At 35.9% G+C, this 15,563-nt stretch overlaps 1 protein-coding gene and 9 non-coding genes across 12 annotated transcripts in view; 2 read left to right on the top strand and 8 right to left on the bottom strand.

Annotated features, from left to right (window-relative positions):
• LOC129768843 (uncharacterized) overlaps window positions 1-15,563 on the bottom strand; it is a 539,752-nt gene that overhangs the window by 421,717 nt on the left and 102,472 nt on the right. The window lies entirely within an intron of this gene.
• On the top strand, window positions 253-326 carry Trnan-guu (transfer RNA asparagine (anticodon GUU)). Its single transcript has one exon. It is a non-coding gene; the product is annotated as a tRNA-Asn (tRNA).
• Trnak-cuu (transfer RNA lysine (anticodon CUU)) lies at window positions 601-673 on the top strand. The gene has a single exon. It is a non-coding gene; the product is annotated as a tRNA-Lys (tRNA).
• Window positions 2,065-2,138, bottom strand: Trnan-guu (transfer RNA asparagine (anticodon GUU)). Its single transcript has one exon. It is a non-coding gene; the product is annotated as a tRNA-Asn (tRNA).
• Window positions 3,564-3,636, bottom strand: Trnak-cuu (transfer RNA lysine (anticodon CUU)). Its single transcript has one exon. It is a non-coding gene; the product is annotated as a tRNA-Lys (tRNA).
• Window positions 4,260-4,333, bottom strand: Trnan-guu (transfer RNA asparagine (anticodon GUU)). The gene has a single exon. It is a non-coding gene; the product is annotated as a tRNA-Asn (tRNA).
• Trnak-cuu (transfer RNA lysine (anticodon CUU)) lies at window positions 7,955-8,027 on the bottom strand. Its single transcript has one exon. It is a non-coding gene; the product is annotated as a tRNA-Lys (tRNA).
• Trnan-guu (transfer RNA asparagine (anticodon GUU)) lies at window positions 8,664-8,737 on the bottom strand. The gene has a single exon. It is a non-coding gene; the product is annotated as a tRNA-Asn (tRNA).
• Window positions 10,662-10,734, bottom strand: Trnak-cuu (transfer RNA lysine (anticodon CUU)). Its single transcript has one exon. It is a non-coding gene; the product is annotated as a tRNA-Lys (tRNA).
• On the bottom strand, window positions 11,377-11,450 carry Trnan-guu (transfer RNA asparagine (anticodon GUU)). The gene has a single exon. It is a non-coding gene; the product is annotated as a tRNA-Asn (tRNA).

Raw genomic sequence — 15,563 nt, 5'->3', positions numbered from 1 at the left:
TTTAGTCAAGAACTACACAATTCCTGACATCTTACAATTATTCAATTGTTTAATTTAAGAAAAATATAATTTTGCTTACCGTGATAGATGCGCAGAAATATTTTCAATCAATTGATGCAAACATCTCTGCGATCTATTAAGGAATGATCGAGTTATAAGCATTCGAAATCTTTCCATATTTCCTACATGTACAGTGTTTTCAAATTTCTATCCTACGTCAAGTGTCGGATGTTGACACCAAAATTTTCAACCGCCTTCGTGGCGCAATCGGTTAGCGCGTTCGGCTGTTAACCGAAAGGTTGGTGGTTCGAGTCCACCCGGGGGCGTGAACATTTTTTGAGATCCGTAATACTCTTCCTGTTGGAGATCCATATGATTTCTTCATGTTACTAAGTTTCTTGTTTTGAGAGCTCATTGGTCAGTCATTCCTTGATGGATTTACGAGATGTTTGTAGAAGTATTTTTTTAGCAATAAATCCAATGCATGGTGACAAATTAATTTTTTCTTCAATTTTGTTTTTTGAAAGACTGTATGTTCTTCTTTATGTGATTAATGTTATCAAACGTCTCACTTATAATAAGTGAGTAGGAAACAACATAGCCCGGCTAGCTCAGTCGGTAGAGCATGAGACTCTTAATCTCAGGGTCGTGGGTTCGAGCCCCACGTTGGGCGCTAGAGTTTTTTATCATTTCTCTTTGTACAAAAAAGCTTCATTAATGAGCTGAGTTTTTGTCCTAGAATTGGGCGATCTTTAGAAAAATATCGATCTTGACGGTTCAATTTTCTGAACGTCGTCGATTCACTGATTATATCGGTATAAAAGAATCTATCTTTGCTGAATCGATCATTGAAAAATGGAATGTTTTTTTTCAAATTTATTTACTTATTCTATATAAGTAATGTAAGTAATAAACATTTCACTATTCAAACATTAAAGGCATTATACTTTGATTTTCAGTATGAAGGTCACAAAAAAAACCTGAAAGCCCAGAAAAATTGTATTTTCCAGGATGATTGTTTTTTTCGTACCGACGAGGAATTATTAAATGAAATAAATTAATTGAAATTTTTTATTGAAAATTACTGATATTTATCCAGAAGTTCACTGACAATGATCCCATAAAATCCAACCGTGCCACGCATGTGACATTTAGTCGAAATGTTGGTAGAAGCCTCAATTCTAGAAAAATAACGCTTCAGTTGGACCTGATGTCACTATTGAATTTCGTGACAATTTTCCCTTTCAGCTTAGTGAATGTGGTGGGGTAAATATAACTTGTGACCACTTGTTTCGTAACGAACAATCTTTCTAAACAGCTTCTCCTAAATTTACGACCACTAATTAGAAACCCTTGAAACGAATCCAATGTTCTGTTCTAGATTCAAGATCGCCCAATCGTATCTTGTCCCCTTAACGTCTGTTTAATATAGGGGGATGTAGCTCAAATGGTAGAGCGCTCGCTTAGCATGTGAGAGGTACGGGGATCGATGCCTCGCATCTCCAAATCTTTTAACGTAGGAAGTTTACGTTTCACAGGAAGATTAGGGTGTTGTAAAATCAGAATATGTAGTGTCATGTAATTAAGAAATGAAATATTTTTAAACGCTTATCCTTCAAAGCTCGCAAATATGAAAAATTGAAAATACAGCAGCCGCTCGTTGACTGGGCGTATTTTAACAATACTGCTTTTTTACTGCGCTGTAGCCCAGCCAATAATCAGTTGTGTGTCAATAATACATATTCAAATTGAAGTTTTGCTGTCAAAAGATTCGATTATAACTTGAAACGTTCTAGAAATTGACATCATTGTTCATAAGAACAAAATTTAATTATATTGCAGAAAACAGAAGAAAAAAGCATAACTTTGCAGGTTTCTTCAGCCATTCATTGAACAAAACATACAGATCGTTTAGTAGATTTTTAATGTTTTTTATGGATTCTGTTATTTTGGACATCCGGTAAAAACCCATTGTTAAATAGCAGAAGCTTGGTAACATGGTAACATGATGAAATCATATGGATCTCCCACAGGAAGAGTATAACGGATCTCAAAAAATGTTCACGCCCCCGGGTGGACTCGAACCACCAACCTTTCGGTTAACAGCCGAACGCGCTAACCGATTGCGCCACGAAGGCGGTTGAAAAAACTTGGTTTCAATGTTCGATTTTTCACATAGGACAATCACAGAGATGTTTGCATCGGTTATTTAAAAATATTTTTTTGCATCTACCACGGTAAATAAATTTGTATTTTTCTTGAGACAAACAATTAAGTAATTGTAAAGTGTCAGGTATTGTCTAAACGGGCTAAATCCGACGTTTTGTTTTCCCAAAAATTGTGCTCTTCAAGTTGCACATAAGAAATAGGAAAAATTAGGAAAACAGAGACACCATGTAAATTTTAGCGTCACACTTGTTAGCCTCAGTCTTGCACCAGCTAGCGACCATATATGAGTATTTCTTAATGCTGAAATCAGCGGTGACCAAACAGGAACATCAACCAAAAGAAAAGCAGCAGTAGTAACAAATGCATGCGATTTTCAATTTTGATGTTGTCCAGAGTTTGAACGAATGATGATAATTTTTTCATATTTCGGTCCTCAGTATGTTTCTACGTATTTTATGAATACACAGACATGAAACAAGTCAAATTTGTGAATTTTGCAACTAGGGGTCGTTCAAATGTTGCGCAACACAATTATTTTTACCATTCTCGACTCCCTCTTCCTGACATAAGATATAACAAATGGTCATTTGTATAAAAATGTTTAGAATTATTTGGATTTATTTCTAAAAAAAAAACATTTAACATGCCTTCCTCCTTTCCTTAGTGCGTTACGTAATATACGAAAGCGTCTAAAATAGTATCCTTGATGTTATTGTTTCGTATATTAATTACTAGTCTGTAGTGTACATTTTGCGTGTATCAGATTACCCTCCTACATCTCACATGTTTCGCGTGCTTTTCCCAATTGTGATTCTTTCAATTTAGTGTTTCGTGAATCAGTTGTAGATAGTTCGATAAGCAAAACTGCACATTAAACTCGTGATAGTTCGCGTTTCAACTTGCCCCGCTGTATGGCAGAAACAATGATATTCTTCGAAACATCCAGTGTGAATCTCTATTTTTATATCGAAAGTCATCTGTCAAACTTTGTACATGCTATGCTGCAAACAGATTTAAATTTAGTGATTTTTGAAATGAACTTCCAAGTTGAACTTCGAAACCGAAACCGTTTCAAATTGCCCCGATGTACCTTGTATGATAGATGATTTGTTCAGCTTAATGCTTAAGTAATACCTGAACTAATTTAGTCATCGAAACCTTTATTCAAAACTTGTTCACGCAAATTAGAAGAAATACCCTATTTCTTCTCGTCAAACGTAATCCTTCGATAAAAGATTTGGAGATGCGGGGCATCGATCCCCGTACCTCTCACATGCTAAGCGAGCGCTCTACCATCTGAGCTACATCCCCCTGTATTAAATCGACAATTAGGGGACAAAACTGAGCTCATGAATAAAATTTCTTGTACAAACAAAAAAGATAAAAATCTTAAGCGCCCAACGTGGGGCTCGAACCCACGACCCTGAGATTAAGAGTCTCATGCTCTACCGACTGAGCTAGCCGGGCTATGACAAGTTTTTCTCGCTTATTCTAGATGAGGCTCATGATAACATTTATGACATTCAGTAGAACCCTGATTATTCGTCAAATTGAGAGCCAAGGTTACCATGGATAGTGGATAAAACGCCGATAACGCAATAACGAACTAAAGATGAGGTGCAAGCACAAAAAATATATTTTTCAGCAAGAACACTTTGTATTACCAATAAACAAAATCATTAAACTGTCCATCGGTAAGATCATATATACCAGTGGTCAGGTCAGAATGTGAAAATCATGACCAAATGAAAAAAGCAAGAGCCTATCACTCACTAACAAACATCGGATAGGCTTATGTAGAATTGTTATGAAACTAGTTTTTGTGGATAATCCGCAGATTTAAGAAGCTATCATTACAATACTCTTTCAAAAAAAAAAATCGAAAAAAAATAATAAGTCGTCATGCTATCAATGAAGAAACTGAAGACTGAACAATTGGAACACGGGTCGATTTTCAGTTGCCCAATGGAAACCGTTATTTTAGACATCCGTAAAAAAATCCATTGTTAAATAACAGAAGCTTAGTAATGTAAAGAAACTATATGGATCTCAAACAAAAAAGAGTATAACGGACCTCAAAAAAAAAATCACGCCCCCGGGTGGACTCGAACCACCAACCTTTCGGTTAACAGCCGAACGCGCTAACCGATTGCGCCACGAAGGCGGTTGCAGAATTTGGTATCAACGCCTGATTTTTGACGTAGGACTACGTCTAATTAAAATCTAAAAATACACTACATGTAGGAAATAATGAAAGGCTTGGAATGCTTATAACTCCATCATTTATCGATAGTTCGCAAAGATGTTTGTATCAATTGATTGAAAATATGTCTGCACATCTACCACGGTGAATAAAATTATATTTTTCTTGGAATAAACAATTAAATGAATTTAAGATGTCAGGCATTGTCTAAACGCACTAAATCACACGTTTCCCACACCAGCTAGCGGGCAGACATGAGTCTTTCCTAATGCTTAAATCAGCGGTAGCAAAGCCGAAACATCAACAGAAATAATTTCAGCAGGAGTAGCAGTAGAAAACGAGTTTTAATCAACGAGCCCTCGAAACATTCACTAAAGAATTGTTTCAGAAAGTTCAATGAAATTTTAGAGTAACGTCCGAAATGGTAAACATCAACTTGATTTTTATTTTTTTTACTGAGGAGTTCTCGTATGAATTTAGGAGTGGTTCGGGCTTATTGGTGTCTTTGCGGTCGATCATTCATTTTTCGCGAATTTGAGCGTTTTTTCGGGTAAAAATTGGCGTCAAAGTGTATCAGATTTGAAGCCGAATGTGAATAAGGTATTTTCCAGAGGTTTGAGTTATCTTTTTCGTTAGGAAACTGAAGGTTAAAATTTATTAAAATTGTTTTATGAATTAATAAAACAAATGTTTTATAAGGAGTCGACAAATTAATTTTCCGTCCTTTTCAGGATCACAAAATTATCTTCAATCTAAAGAGTTTATTGCTTTGTTATCACTCGATATCCCCATCTTGTTCGGCTAAACCTTCCTGTGTAACGATTTGTTGCCACTCGCCACAGCTTTCACAGTTGGAAAATTTCTTCCCATCCAGCTTGTGACATATTGTACAGAAAATTACATTCAATGGCACGTCGCATTACCACCACTCAGTGTCGGATTGGAGGTAATTTTAACCTGTAATTGAACATTTGCGATGACAGTGGTACAGTGTCGACTTTCAATGTGGGGTCATAATTTGGATCTCTATATTTACAAAAATGTCCAACTAAATAAGTCGCATTACATGTCCGTCCAATTAGCTAAATGTCGAACTAATTGTAAATTACTGTACTTTCAATCTGGAAACAATTTAAGAATTGGTGAAAATTGAATAATCAGAAAAGTCCCCAACTATCAATAAGCTCAGAACAACTGCCAAATTCACATACTCATCAGATCCTGGCAAACAAATGATGAAAAAATCAATTTGTGTTTTATTATTATTTTGGATAATGTTTTAGAAAGCATTGAACTGTATTTCCTAAACTCTTTTTTGGAAGGTTTAATGGCCCTGAAAAGTGCCGTGTTTTATGAAATGGTTCCAATTTAGAAAACTTAGTACTCGTGGTTTTGAAAAAAACCATTTCGAACGCCCTCGATGCCGCCTTGTTCTGGATTTGCCACCAAAGCAGTTTGTATAAAAAACAAACTTTTTTCTTCTGCTACCTGATGCCGTTTTGCGATTGCGTTTGCCACTCGCCACTCGCTGCAACTGCCTGTTGTCTTGATGTCCAGCGAACCGAATGTGTTCTGTTCCGAATGTGGGTTTTCTTATCGTTGCGAGCAGCTTTGCCAGCTAACTCGATCACTTCGGCGGCCGAAACTATATAACGCCGGCTAGGTGGACTGGTGCACTGTTACTAACGCGCTCGGCCTGGCTACCCTTGCGGGGAACTCCAGATCAACACGGTTCGAGCGGGATTTTGCCTTTCCCTTCACTTTTCCTCCTTTACCATGTCCAGACATGGCTGCTTGGGTTGGTTTGTTGATGTGTTGTGATGCGAACCGATGTGGTGTACGATTTGAATGAGAATGATCGTTACGGCAGCGGAGCGGGGATTTTTAAGCTGACTGGCTGGCTCGAGAATTACGCATGTGTGAGACTGCGACCAATGTTTCGTTCATTTTTTTCTTTTTCCTTTCCAATCGTGCTTCATTCTATTTCGCTGCTGCTCTGGTTGCCCGTTTTGGTCGGTACGATTTGAGGAGCACAAAATGGACCAATCAAAAATGGGCACATAGTGCATTTTGACAATGCTTGATATTTCACAATTATTCACTTATTTATCTCCAGAAAAATGAAATGTTATTCGTTATGATAGATGCGTAGATATATTTCCTATCAATTGATGCAAAAACCTTTGTGATCTATTGAGAAATGCTCAAGTTATAAGCGTTCCAAATCTTGCATTTTTTCCTACTTGTTCAGTGCCTAGATTTCCATTTCACCCCCTATATCTTCCGGTTAGACGTAGTCCTACGTCAAAACAATACATTTCAGTTGACAGCTTCTGGTGTAGTCCTAGGTCTTTCCGGTAATATCTCCGACCTTACCAAATCGTCCTTTTGTATGAAAAATTTAACATTAGCCGCAATTAAAATTTTCAATTGAAAATGAAAATGAAAACATTGCATAAAATCATAGGAAATTGCGTTCAGGACATGAACGTATTGCTGACGTAGGGCTATAAAATTATTTCATTAAATTCGCTTGTTTGTCTCCTCCGATATTACTTGAAAATGTATCGAAATTTTAAGCAGAACAGCAGAACGCGCTAACGAATTGCGCCATGAAAGCAAATAATATGTTCTACGTATTTTATGAATACACAGACATGAAACAAGTCAAATTTGTGAATTTTGCAACTAGGGGTCGTTCAAATGTTGCGCAACACAATTATTTTCACCATTCTCGACTCCTTCTTCCTGACATAAGATATAACAAATGGTCATTTGTATAAAAATGTTTAGAATTATTTGGATTTATTTCTAAAAAAAAATCATTTAACATGCCTTCCTCCTTTCCTTAGTGCGTTACGTAATATACGAAAGCGTCTAAAATAGTATCCTTGATGTTATTGTTTCGTATATTAATTACTAGTCTGTAGTGTACATTTTGCGTGTATCAGATTACCCTCCTACATCTCACATGTTTCACGTGCTTTTCGCAATTGTGATTCTTTCAATTTAGTGTTTCGTGAATCAGTTGTAGATAGTTCGATAAGCAAAACTGCACATTAAACTCGTGATAGTTCGCGTTTCAACTTGCCCCGCTGTATGGCAGAAACAATGATATTCTTCGAAACATCCAGTGTGAATCTCTATTTTTATATCGAAAGTCATCTGTCAAACCTTGTACATGCTATGCTGCAAACAGATTTAAATTTAGTGATTTTTGAAATGAACTTCCAAGTTGAACTTCGAAACCGAAACCGTTTCAAATTGCCCCGATGTACCTTGTATGATAGATGATTTGTTCAGCTTAATGCTTAAGTAATACCTGAACTAATTTAGTCATCGAAACCTTTATTCAAAACTTGTTCACGCAAATTAGAAGAAATACCCTATTTCTTCTCGTCAAACGTAATCCTTCGATAAAAGATTTGGAGATGCGGGGCATCGATCCCCGTACCTCTCACATGCTAAGCGAGCGCTCTACCATCTGAGCTACATCCCCCTGTATTAAATCGACAATTAGGGGACAAAACTGAGCTCATGAATAAAATTTCTTGTACAAACAAAAAAGATAAAAATTTTAAGCGCCCAACGTGGGGCTCGAACCCACGACCCTGAGATTAAGAGTCTCATGCTCTACCGACTGAGCTAGCCGGGCTATGACAAGTTTTTCTCGCTTATTCTAGATGAGGCTCATGATAACATTTATGACATTCAGTAGAACCCTGATTATTCGTCAAATTGAGAGGCAAGGTTACCATGGATAGTGGATAAAATGCCGATAACGCAATAACGAACTAAAGATGAGGTGCAAGCACAAAAAATATATTTTTCAGCAAGAACACTTTGTATTACCAATAAACAAAATCATTAAACTGTCCATCGGTAAGATCATATATACCAGTGGTCAGGTCAGAATGTGAAAATCATGACCAAATGAAAAAAGCAAGAGCCTATCACTCACTAACAAACATCGGATAGGCTTATGTAGAATTGTTATGAAACTAGTTTTTGTGGATAATCCGCAGATTTAAGAAGCTATCATTACAATACTCTTTCATAAAAAAAAATCGAAAAAAATAATAAGTCGTCATGCAATAGCATCCCGTAAATCAATGAAGAAACTGAAGAATGAACAATTGGAACACGGGTCGATTTTCAGTTGCCCAATGGAAACCGTTATTTTAGACATCCGTAAAAAATCCATTGTTAAATAACAGAAGCTTAGTAATGTAAAGAAACTATATGGATCTCAAACAAAAAAGAGTATAACGGACCTCAAAAAAAAAAATCACGCCCCCGGGTGGACTCGAACCACCAACCTTTCGGTTAACAGCCGAACGCGCTAACCGATTGCGCCACGAAGGCGGTTGCAGAATTTGGTATCAACGCCTGATTTTTGACGTAGGACTACGTCTAATTAAAATCTAAAAACACACTACATGTAGGAAATAATGAAAGGCTTGGAATGCATATAACTCCATCATTTATCGATAGTTTGCAAAGATGTTTGCAACAATTGATTGAAAATATGTCTGCACATCTACCACGGTGAATAAAATTACATTTTTCTTGGAATAAACAATTAAATGAATTTAAGATGTCAGGCATTGTCTAAACGCACTAAATCACACGTTTCCCACACCAGCTAGCGGGCAGACATGAGTCTTTCCTAATGCTTAAATCAGCGGTAGCAAAGCCGAAACATCAACAGAAATAATTTCAGCAGGAGTAGCAGTAGAAAACGAGTTTTAATCAACGAGCCCTCGAAACATTCACTAAAGAATTGTTTCAGAAAGTTCAATGAAATTTTAGAGTAACGTCCGAAATGGTAAACATCAACTTGATTTTTTTTTTACTGATGAGTTCTCGTATGAATTTAGGAGTGGTTCGGGCTTATTGGTGTCTTTGCGATCGATCATTCATTTTCCGCGAATTTGAGCGTTTTTTCGGGTAAAAATTGGCGTCAAAGTGTATCAAATTTGAAGCCGAATGTGAATAAGGTATTTTCCAGAGGTTTGAGTTATCTTTTTCGTTAGGAAACTGAAGGTTGAAATTTATTAAAATTGTTTTATGAATTAATAAAACAAATGTTTTATAAGGAGTCGACAAATTAATTTTCCGAGTAGATCACATCACGCACAAGTTACATTATCATTCGAAAAATTCGAACAAATGAAAAAAAAAACAATATATTTCAGTTGACAGCTTCTGGTGTAGTCCCAGGTCTTACCGGTAATATCTCCAACCTTACCAAATCGTCCTTTTGTTTGAAAAATTTAACATTAGCCGCAATTAAAATTTTCAATTGAAAATGAAAATGAAAACATTGCATAAAATCATAGGAAATTGCGTTCAGGACATGAACGTATTGCTGACGTAGGGCTATAAAATTATTTCATTAAATTCGCTTGTTTGTCTCTTCCGATATTACTTGAAAATGTATCGAAATTTTAAGCAGAACAGCAGAACGCGCTAACGAATTGCGCCATGAAAGCAAATAATATGTTCTACGTATTTTATGAATACACAGACATGAAACAAGTCAAATTTGTGAATTTTGCAACTAGGGGTCGTTCAAATGTTGCGCAACACAATTATTTTTACCATCCCGACTCCCTCTTCCTGACATAAGATATAACAAATGGTCATTTGTATAAAAATGTTTAGAATTATTTGGATTTATTTCTAAAAAAAAATCATTTAACATGCCTTCCTCCTTTCCTTAGTGCGTTACGTAATATACGAAAGCGTCTGCAAAACTGCACATTAAACTCGTGATAGTTCGCGTTTCAACTTGCCCCGCTGTATGGCAGAAACAATGATATTCTTCGAAACATCCAGTGTGAATCTCTATTTTTATATCGAAAGTCATCTGTCAAACCTTGTACATGCTATTCTGTAAACAGATTTAAATTTAGTGATTTTTGAAATTAACTTCCAAGTTGAACTTCGAAACCGAAACCGTTTCAAATTGCCCCGATGTACCTTGTATGATAGATGATTTGTTCAGCTTAATGCTTAAGTAATACCTGAACTAATTTAGTCATCGAAACCTTTATTCAAAACTTGTTCACGCAAATTAGAAGAAATACCCTATTTCTTCTCGTCAAACGTAATCCTTCGATAAAAGATTTGGAGATGCGGGGCATCGATCCCCGTACCTCTCACATGCTAAGCGAGCGCTCTACCATCTGAGCTACATCCCCCTGTATTAAATCGACAATTAGGGGACAAAACTGAGCTCATGAATAAAATTTCTTGTACAAACAAAAAAGATAAAAATTTTAAGCGCCCAACGTGGGGCTCGAACCCACGACCCTGAGATTAAGAGTCTCATGCTCTACCGACTGAGCTAGCCGGGCTATGACGAGTTTTTCTCGCTTATTCTAGATGAGGCTCATGATAACATTTATGACATTCAGTAGAACCCTGATTATTCGTCAAATTGAGAGGCAAGGTTACCATGGATAGTGGATAAAACGCCGATAACGCAATAACGAACTAAAGATGAGGTGCAAGCACAAAAAATATATTTTTCAGCAAGAACACTTTGTATTACCAATAAACAAAATCATTAAACTGTCCATCGGTAAGATCATATATACCAGTGGTCAGGTCAGAATGTGAAAATCATGACCAAATGAAAAAAGCAAGAGCCTATCACTCACTAACAAACATCGGATAGGCTTATGTAGAATTGTTATGAAACTAGTTTTTGTGGATAATCCGCAGATTTAAGAAGCTATCATTACAATACTCTTTCAAAAAAAAAAAAAAATCGAAAAAAATAATAAGTCGTCATGCAATAGCATCCCGTAAATCAATGAAGAAACTGAAGACTGAACAATTGGAACACGGGTCGATTTTCAGTTGCCCAATGGAAACCGTTATTTTAGACATCCGTAAAAAAATCCATTGTTAAATAACAGTAGCTTAGTAATGTAAAGAAACTATATGGATCTCAAACAAAAAAGAGTATAACGGACCTCAAAAAAAAAAAATCACGCCCCCGGGTGGACTCGAACCACCAACCTTTCGGTTAACAGCCGAACGCGCTAACCGATTGCGCCACGAAGGCGGTTGCAGAATTTGGTATCAACGCCTGATTTTTGACGTAGGACTACGTCTAATTAAAATCTAAAAACACACTACATGTAGGAAATAATGAAAGGCTTGGAATGCATATAACTCCATCATTTATCGATAGTTCGCAAAGATGTTTGCATCAATTGATTGAAAATATGTCTGCACATCTACCACGGTGAATAAAATTATATTTTTCTTGGAATAAACAATTAAATGAATTTAAGATGCCAGGCATTGTCTAAACGCACTAAATCACACGTTTCCCACACCAGCTAGCGGGCAGACATGAGTCTTTCCTAATGCTTAAATCAGCGGTAGCAAAGCCGAAACATCAACAGAAATAATTTCAGCAGGAGTAGCAGTAGAAAACGAGTTTTAATCAACGAGCCCTCGAAACATTCACTAAAGAATTGTTTCAGAAAGTTCAATGAAATTTTAGAGTAACGTCCGAAATGGTAAACATCAATTTGATTTTTTTTTTTTACTGATGAGTTCTCGTATGAATTTAGGAGTGGTTCGGGCTTATTGGTGTCTTTGCGGTCGATCATTCATTTTCCGCGAATTTGAGCGTTTTTTCGGGTAAAAATTGGCGTCAAAGTGTATCAAATTTGAAGCCGAATGTGAATAAGGTATTTTCCAGAGGTTTGAGTTATCTTTTTCGTTAGGAAACTGAAGGTTAAAATTTATTAAAATTGTTTTATGAATTAATAAAACAAATGTTTTATAAGGAATCGACAAATTAATTTTCCGAGTAGATCACATCACGCACAAGTTACATTATCATTCGAAAAATTCGAACAAATGAGAAAAAAAAACAATATATTCCAGTTGACAGCTTCTGGTGTAGTCCTAGGTCTTTCCGGTAATATCTCCGACCTTACCAAATCGTCCTTTTGTTTGAGAAATTTAACATTAGCCGCAATTAAAATTTTCAATTGAAAATGAAAATGAAAACATTGCATAAAATCATAGGAAGTTGCGTTCTGGACATGAACGTATTGCTGACGTAGGGCTATAAAATTATTTCATTAAATTCGCTTGTTTGTCTCTTCCGATATTACTTGAAAATCTATCGAAATTTTAAGCAGAACAGCAGAACGCGCTAACGAATTGTGCCATGAAAGCAAATAATAACGCTTGAACAAATAGAACAGGTGTTTTTTTCATATAATTCCTCGGACAATTACAATGTATACAACGTAATTATGATTCCATCGAAATATTCACGCAATGAAGCTGAACAGTGATTGGAGCGAAGTGAATGTTCGCTAGCCCTCCTATACTCGCGCATACGGTCTGATAATCAATGAGGTGGCTGAAATGACTATTAAAACTGAATGAAGTTAAAGGAAAAATATTTTCTGGAGTTTTCTCATGCAATTATACCTTTTTATTTAAATAAATGGCAGTAACACCTTAAAATACACAATAGCTATAGTACAGAGCCATGCACAGTCTGTGGGTATACGAGTTACGATTTTGCGCGAGAGTACAGGAGGGTAAACTACAATTGGCGTTAAAGATAATAGGAAAAAAGCATGTTAATTTCTTTTAGTTTATTCGTCTGTAACATCATTTGAAAAAAGTTTGGGTAAGCAATAGTTTTTTGAAAGTTAGCTCAAACTTTGACGTAGGACTACGTTCAACAGGAAGAGAAAGGGGTAAATTTATAAATCTGAACACTAACCATGAAGGAAAAATTATTGTGCAGATTATGCACAAAGAAAACTGTACAGTACAGTACAGTACTTACATTGGCGTGTGGAAGCAAGGCAGAAGAGAAATGTGGCATTTAGGGGAACCGCGGGTAATAGGGACAGTGGGGGTAAAATGGACAGGTGTTTGATTTGTATAGTTACATTTTGAATTTCAGATTTCTGTTAATGAGAACACCTTCTACATGTCATTTTATAATATTTAAGCCACCCTACGGCAATGAATACTGATTAGAAGGGGAATGTGTGTGTGGATGTAATTTTAGCTACTTCGATATTAAGCAATTGGAGTGGTTTAATATCAAAACTAAATTCGCTAATAGTTATGTTTCGGTTTGCGAGTTAACAGAGAAGCGATATTAGGTATGTACGGAAGAGTAAATTCATTTTTGAGTAGAAAATTTAAAACGGACAGTTGCCAGTGGGAGTGAGATGGACTGTGAAAAGTCTGTTTAATCTATTCCATCCGGGTGTGAAGAAGGTAATTTCCAGCGGGATCTGTTTTTCCGTTGAAAACTGAAGGTGAAACTTTGACCGATTCTGTTCGGATTTTCAGTTGTCGTTCCGCGAAAGGTACTGCATAGTTTGTGGATTATTACTTTAAGAATGATACTGGAAAACTATTAGGATATCCAATAAGTTCAGTGTTTCGGTGACGTTCTAGACAGCGATCAATTAACAGTACATATTTGTACTGAAACTGTGGGTTAATTTGCAAGTTTTATTACATCGCTGCCTTGTGAATGGTTCGCACCGCTTACATAACATCTGCACTGGAATATGAATAAGCAACAACATAATGAACTATGTAGTCGTACATCACTCCGGTTATGTCCCCGTCGTCACCCACCTGTTTTTCATCTATATTTTTTCACACAAAGTTTTTAACAAATTAACTGAACTGCTTTTTGCACATTTATTCTGAATTAACAAAATAACATTAATGAATGCCCGTGCGATTGATTCACATTTTTGTTGTGATTTAAAATGTTCAACATTCTGATAATTTTTTTTATATAAATTTTTATCTAAATTTTTATCTAATCTCAACCGAACGTGAACATCTATTGTTCTTGGACAGGAGGGTTCTTCTTGTACAGAAGGTACAATTTGTTCGCTGCTGCTCGATATCGAAAGCTCAGACCATTAGAAGTTTTTATATTTCAACGTTATTTTAACAGATCAACTGTTGAAAATTTTATAATTTTCTATATTGTGCAATTCTAAATGAAATCCAACTAGAAATGCCGAGTTTAAAAACTTGTATTTTTGATTCGAACCAAACTTTGTATTCCGTTTAGGTTGGAGGAAATATGAGTTTTCCACAGCATTTGGGAAGGTTTTGACTCAAGTGTAACTTTTGAAAAGGGCGTATCGATTTTAGTAAGAGAAATCTTTGATAATTTATATCTCAAAAACAATGGGTCGTAACGAAATAGTATCTTACAAAGAGTTATAGAGTATTGAAGTTAAAACTTGATAAAATATACACTGAAACAAAATTAGTATTCTTTTTTTATATACAAGAAACATTAAGTAGCAATATCTAAAATATATATATTTTTATTTTTTTATTTATTCATATAATATACAAGTCATGCAGAAAATTTAAAAAATGGGTACAAGATGGTAAAACTATTTTTGACGAACTTTGTGGAACATCGATTTTTCATGAATTTTTGAGGCACACATTATGAATCCTGATGTGATGTTAAACTTTCATTCGAATCAAAAATACTCATGTTTTGTTATTTGTCGATTTCATTTGAAATTGCTCGATTACTATAGATTTTGAGGCAGTGTTCAAATGTATTGGTGCAAAAATCTTGTGAAACGATCAAAAAACCGCTAAGCAATAAGCGCTAAAATGTGATCACAAAGTTATAGACGTAAATATCGCCAAATGATGTTATAACAATCTACTTCAAAGTATAATAATATAATTCCTAAACAAAAACATATTAAATCTTTTATTCGTGGGTGAAAGCTACGCGAAAGTCATGAGTTGATCATAGATAATAACGCAGACGATTAAATTTTCATGGTTTTATATGGCTCCCTTCAGCCTCATAGACTAGACTACAGATTCGCAGGGGAAAAACCCTCATACAATGAGATTCACTTTTCGTAGCCGGTGAATCGCAAACGCTCGTCACAGTCTCTATCCTAGCATTTATCCCTCCATTTTCATCGGTCGTTCAGTAGACACACGTGTATCTGCATATGCGTCTGTGTGTATCAGAAAGAGTTTTTTTTTTCGCTTGAATTAGCTTGAATGGGTGAAATTGCGAAATAATTTGCCTCACTGCAAACTGTTAACCATTAGTCAAATACTTCGCATCCAAATTGGCCTCATTGGATTCCAGGCGTCGTTTCCTTTGTGGGGGGGA

This window comes from Toxorhynchites rutilus, chromosome 2 (genome assembly GCF_029784135.1).
Source record: "Toxorhynchites rutilus septentrionalis strain SRP chromosome 2, ASM2978413v1, whole genome shotgun sequence".
NCBI lineage: Eukaryota > Metazoa > Arthropoda > Insecta > Diptera > Culicidae > Toxorhynchites > Toxorhynchites rutilus.
Note: the sequence above shows the minus strand (reverse complement) of the source record. Positions and strands in the feature narration are given on the sequence as shown.